General features: G+C 46.8%; 1 non-coding gene and 3 pseudogenes across 1 annotated transcript; all 4 read left to right on the plus strand.

The window, feature by feature from the left end:
- Positions 1–3,031: 3,031 nt before the first annotated feature.
- Positions 3,032–3,151, plus strand: LOC141268876 (5S ribosomal RNA; annotated as a pseudogene).
- Positions 3,152–4,092: 941 nt separating this feature from the next.
- On the plus strand, positions 4,093–4,211 carry LOC141269037 (5S ribosomal RNA; annotated as a pseudogene).
- A 623-nt stretch (positions 4,212–4,834) lies between these two features.
- Positions 4,835–4,951, plus strand: LOC141270327 (5S ribosomal RNA; annotated as a pseudogene).
- Positions 4,952–5,881: 930 nt separating this feature from the next.
- LOC141266656 (5S ribosomal RNA) lies at positions 5,882–6,000 on the plus strand. Its single transcript, XR_012320686.1, has one exon. It is a non-coding gene; the product is annotated as a 5S ribosomal RNA (ribosomal RNA).

Here is a 6,000-nt window from a genome sequence, read left to right on the forward strand (position 1 = left end):
ATAAAAGTATATATAAATACAATTATACGCAATCTCTACTTAGACAAGTGTATATATATATATATATACATATATATATATATGAACTATTAGAAACTATGTAACTACAATTTTACTGTATAAGATTATAAATAAATATTGAGACATTGTATTACATTTTGATACAACATTATAATTACAGTTTTTCCTTAGCCACTCCCTAAACCAAATCTTCTGTCTCTCTCAAATATCTCCAGAAATGCCCTATTTAGGAAAGACATTTTTCTATCCTTCAAAACCTCAGAGAACTGCCTGTTCTTCTGTCCACATTCCATGACGTCACAGTGAGTTGGTCGTCTCACCTGTCTCTGTCCATCAGTTTCAGCCATTTTCCTTTTTAGAGAATCACAGTTCTGACTGAGAATTAACTCATTCTGTGGAGAGATGGATCTTTGCACTGGCTGATATGGCTTATAACATATATGAAATCTTCTGCGTATTTGATAGAGTTCACTATGGGGATGACTCAGTCTAGGAGAGTTTGATTTTGGCTTTTGGTAAGATTTTACCTTTTCTGGTTTTATAAGTTTAGCTTGATTTATTTTCTTTTCACGATTCTCATGTTTTCTAACAAAATCCAGCATCTGCGCACATTCAAATAATCAATTTTTTTGTGATGCCATAACTTGGGAAACTGAATTTAGGAATTTGAATTTTTGTACAAAAGTTGTTATCATATGTTGTACTTTTCCATTTTTGATTAGAGCTTTGTACAACCGTTCAAACATGGACATGAATGTATATGTACATTCCTTCCTACCAATCCTTAGTTTCTGCAGATCTTCTATGTTGGGAAAATCCTTTGTGACACAATAAATCAAATATCTTAATCTGTCCGAATCATTTTCCCATCCATTAGGAGAGTTAGTTTCACAGGGCATTAAATGTAAACGTCTGGACAATGTCACAGGAATGCATATTTTAAATAATTGATTCCTCTCCTCATTGGATAAATCAAACTTATCAGAGAAGCTCTCAAATGTCTCTGAATTTCTACAGGCATGGATTTTGACATCATATTTTGGCATGATTTTGTATAATTTCAGCAAATTTTTCCTCATTTTAATTTGGAGTTGAGCCTGGGTAATTCCAGAATTCTCTGATACTTTTAGTGGCTCTTTTACGTCCGTTCCTCCTATGTCACTCACGTCTCCTCCCACATCACCTAGTATGTCGGTTTCTCGTATGTCAGTTATGTCTCCTCCCATGTCACGTTTCTGTATGTCCGTCTGTTGGTCAGACCCAAGGTCACCTTCAGTTACAGACACGTGTCTTACTTCTTGTTCATTTTCCACATTACAGTCAGAATCAGTATCACCGTCTGACACTTCTACACTATTTTCCTGCTTAGAAATCTCTAACACAAGACTATGAAAAAAATCTACCAAATGTAGAATATTTCTCAATTTCTGTTTGTCTCTATTTACCAATTTAGAAGTTAACTGTAAATTCTGCAATTCACATTCTTTGTATAAACTGAGCCACAAAACTTCTATGTCATCTCCTACATTAACTTTGAAATTAATATTACTTTGTTTAGCAAAAGAAGAAATTATATCCATATTTTGCTTACCTTAAGATTCCTTGGCTTCTCTTTATCAGCACGTCCTGTCTTCAGTTCGTCTGATTCTTTTCCTGTGTGATTCTGTTCCTTGTTAGTACCTCTGCTTCCTGTCTTTCCTCAGTCTGTAGGTCCTTTCTGCTTCTCGTGGCAAACTAGTGAATTTACTGACACGTGAACAACAGCTGTTCAGCTCGTCAGGACTCCCCCCTTGTTCACGGAAGAAATTCACTAACTTAATTTAAAAAAAAAAAAACAGGACTGGCAGGCTCACCATTGTAAAATAATAAATACTCTTCCTGTATTATTTTTTTCTACTGAGGACTTCTCAAAGTATCAATATCACGATATTCTTATAAAAAATGTATCTATTTATTCTTGGATTGTCCATTAAAAAGAATCAGATTGCAGCAGGTACATACAATAATTAGTTATAAAGTAATTGTCCATTTGTCCATAATTAGCTTAATTGTTGAGATTCACCCATCTTTCCTTGGATCCTGGCTGGTAAATCATGTCTTTGTCCAGCATGTGTCCAGGCCTACATGTCATCTGCTTCTCAGCATGAAGATTCTGTGTCTTGTGGGGTGGGCAGAGCAAGAGAGCCCCCCATTTCTGTACCATGGGCTTTTATAGCCAGTCGTATGGACACCTGTTCTACATATGGTAGTGAACCAAATATACACACACAAATAGCGCATGTCAACTAGACACGATGGCTGAGGCATGGAACTCAGAAAAATGATTATCGATTAACATTCCAAATGAATTTCCATAATTAACCATTTAACAGAGACCGCCTGGGAATGCCAGGTGCTGTTGGCTTTTGCTTTTTCCTTCCTTCCACCAGCAGGGGGCACTCTCTTCTATGCCTTTTTTCCATTCCCTTTCACAAGTGCACACATTCATTCTCTTTTCTTTTCTTTTTCGCTATTTCATCTCTGCAAAATACCAGCATCCTTCTGATCACCGTGGGCCTCCAGCATTGTTGCTTCTTTACTTTTAATACTAGGCTCCTTTTCACCAGGACCAGCGTCTCCCGGGTGGCTGGAGGCAACCACCGGTAACCCCAAGCAGAAGGCCTTTGCAGGCAACACGACCCTCCCCCCTGAAGAGCAGCTCAAAGTCACTGGCAACCATCTCACCCTCTTCCTTCATTCACCCCTGGACATCTTGCTCAGCCCCCAAGTTACGGGTCCAGCTTGCTTTTTCTGTCACATTACCGCGATGAAGGGTTTAGGGTGCAGGAGACCCTGCGCCGAGACATTTTTGAAGACACCTGATTCGGCGGGTGAATCACTGCTAAATAAACCACACCTGTAGGGACGGCACAGCCTTTGCATGGACCCTTTGGAGCCCGCCCCGTCACGGCCAGATTGCTCACCACCAAGCGATCCTGAGAAAGGCTGGCCGGGCGATGGATCAAGCAGCGTCTACTGGCCATACCACCTTGGATACGCCTCATCTTGTCTGATCTCGGAAGCAAAGCAGGGCTGGGCTTGGACAGTACTTGGATGGGAGACCTCCTGGGAACACCGGGTGCTGTAGACCATTTTGATGACGTTTTGCCCTACTGCCCAGCTCGGCTAGCATGGAACGGCGCCTTGCCGGACACCGACCTTAAGTAACTTAGATGATGGAAGCCCCAAGGCCTCTGAGCCAGTTGGCAGCTAAGTACGCTACCCCGCCACCTTCACGCACGCCTGACACCGAGCTCCTTGCCACGGCTAGGAGTGCTTATTGACTCCTCTGCTCGCCGTGTGGAAATGATGGCGTTAAAAGCACCCGGGGCCGTGAAGGGGCCAGGCTTTCAGCAGGTGCCCAGGGAAGGTTTTGGATGCCGGCCGCCTAGCGAGGTCCAGCAGAAGTAACATGTTTCTCTGCAAAGAAGCTTGTGTAACCAAGCCAGACGGCTGACAAAGAGCTAACCTCAGGGCAAGGAAGGCAAGGAAGGTGCGGAAGGAATTGGGGAGGGGGGGGTGATTCCTGCTAGGGCCCTGAAATCATAAAACAGGCAGGAGAGTCTGACGCATGGTGACGGAAAGGTTGTAGCTGCAGATAGGGGGTGTTGTCACGTGCGAGCACGTGTGCATGCTGGCTTGTGTGTGAGAGTGCGCTTCATAGGTGTGGCGCGCTGCAGACAGTCAAAGGAATTGTTCCCTTTCATTAAAAGTTAATCCCCGGCTGCAGGCTATTAGAAAGCAACTAACCGCGCTCTACTCACCCTACCCCGGTCTACCGGTGAGTCTCGCCTCTGCTCCCGGCCTGTGGCATTGGCCGTGAAGCTGACGTTCCGTCGACAGCGCTACAGCCGATCAGTGAGCTCAGTGGCTCTGAGTGGGGCGTTCTGTCTACAAGACCTTTTAAGGAAGCCAGCAAAAAAATTGAAGAGAAGGGAAAGCACAAAAGGACCTGGTCTTGCTGAGCACTGGAAAGGGCAGCCGGCAGCCAGACGTCAAAGTAGAAAAGCAGCAAGTGAGAGGCTTGTCTCTGCTTACAGCCACACCACCCTGAACACGCTCAATCTCGTCTGATCTTGGAAGCTAAGCATGGTTGAGCCTGGTTAATACCTGGATTGAAGACTGCCTGGGAATACCAGGTGCTGTAGGCTTTTGCTTTTTCCTTCCTTCCACCAGCAGGGGTCACTCTCTTATATGCCTTTTTTCCATTCCCTTTCACAAGTGCACACATTCATTCCCTTTTCTTTTTTTCATTTGCTTTCTCTCTTGCGCTCTTTCATCTCTGCAAAATACCAGCATCCTTCTGATCACCGTGGGCCTCCAGCATTGTTACTTCTTTACTTTTAATACTAGGCTCCTTTTCACCAGGACCAGCGTCTCCCGTGTGGCTGGAGGCAACAACCGGTAACCCAAGCAGAAGACCTTTGCAGGCAACACGACCCTCCCCCCTGAAGAGCAGCTCAAAGTCACTGGCAACCATCTCACCCTCTTCCTTCATTCACCCCTGGACGTCTCGCTCCGCCCCCAAGTTACGGGTCCAGCTTGCTCTTTCTGTCACATTATCACGATGAAGGGTTTATCCTGCAGGAGACCCTGCGCCGAGACATTTTTGAAGACACCTGATGCGGCGGGTGAATCACTGCTAAACAAACCACACCTGTAGGGACCGCACAGACTTTGCATGGACCCTTCGGAGCCCGCCCCGTCACGGCCAGATTGCTCGCCATCAAGCGATCCTCAGAAAGGCTGGCCGGGCGATGGATCGAGCAGCGCAAACTGGCCATACCACCTTGGATACGCCCGATCTCGTCTGATCTCGGAAGCAAAGCAGGGCTGAGCTCAGATTGTACTTGGATCGGAGACCTCCTGGGAACACCGGGTGCTGTAGATCATTTTGATGACGTTTTGCCCTACTGCCCAGCTCGGCTAGCATGGAACGGCGCCTTGCCGGACACCGACCTTAAGTAACTTAGATGATGGAAGCCCCAAGGCCTCTGAGCCAGTTGGCAGCTAAGTACGCTACCACACAGGCCTGACACCGAGCTCCTTGCCACGGCTAGGAGTGCTTATTGACTCCGCAGCTCGCCGTGTGGAAATGATGGCGTTAAAAGCACCCGGGGCCTTGAAGGGGCCAGGCTTTCAGCAGGTGCCCAGGGAAGGTTTTGGATGCCGGCCGCCTAGCGAGGGCCAGCAGAAGCAACATGTTTCTCTTCAAAGAAGCTTGTGTAACCAAGCCAGACGGCTGACAAAGAGCTAACCTCAGTGCAAGGAAGGCAAGGAAGGTGCAGAAGGAATTGGGGAGGGGGGGGTGATTCCTGCTAGGGCCCTGAAATCATAAAACAGGCAGGAGAGTCTGACGCATGGTGACGGAGAGGTTGTAGGGGCAGATAGGGGTTGTTGTCACGTGCGAGCACGTGTGTATGCTGGCTTGTGTGTGAGAGTGCGCTTCCTAGGTGTGGCGCGTTGCAGACAGTCAAAGGGATTGTTCCCTTTCATTAAAAGTTAATCCCCGCCTGCAGGCTATTAGAAAGCAACTAACCGCGCTCTACTCACCCTACCCGGGTCTACCGGTGAGTCTCGCCTCTGCTCCCGGCCTGTGGCATTGGCCGTGAAGCTGACGTTCCGTCGACAGCGCTGCAGCCGATTAGTGAGCTCAGCGGCTCTGAGTGGGGCCTTCTGTCTACAAGACCTTTTAAGGAAGCCAGCAAAAAAATTGAAGAGAATGGAAAGCACAAAAGGACCTGGTCTTGCTGAGCACTGGAAAGGGCAGCCGGTAGCCAGACGTCAAAGTAGAAAAGCAGCAAGTGAGAGTTTTGTCTCTGCCTACGGCCACACCACCCTGAACATACCCAATCTCGTTTGATCTTGGAAGCCAAGCAGGGTTGGGCCCGGTTAGTACTTGGATGGGAGACTGCCTGGGAATACCAGGTGCTGTAGACT

Source organism: Phyllobates terribilis, unplaced genomic scaffold (genome assembly GCF_046119375.1).
Source record: "Phyllobates terribilis strain yellow unplaced genomic scaffold, ASM4611937v1 Scaffold_4__5_contigs__length_816908805, whole genome shotgun sequence".
Classification (NCBI taxonomy): domain Eukaryota; kingdom Metazoa; phylum Chordata; class Amphibia; order Anura; family Dendrobatidae; genus Phyllobates; species Phyllobates terribilis.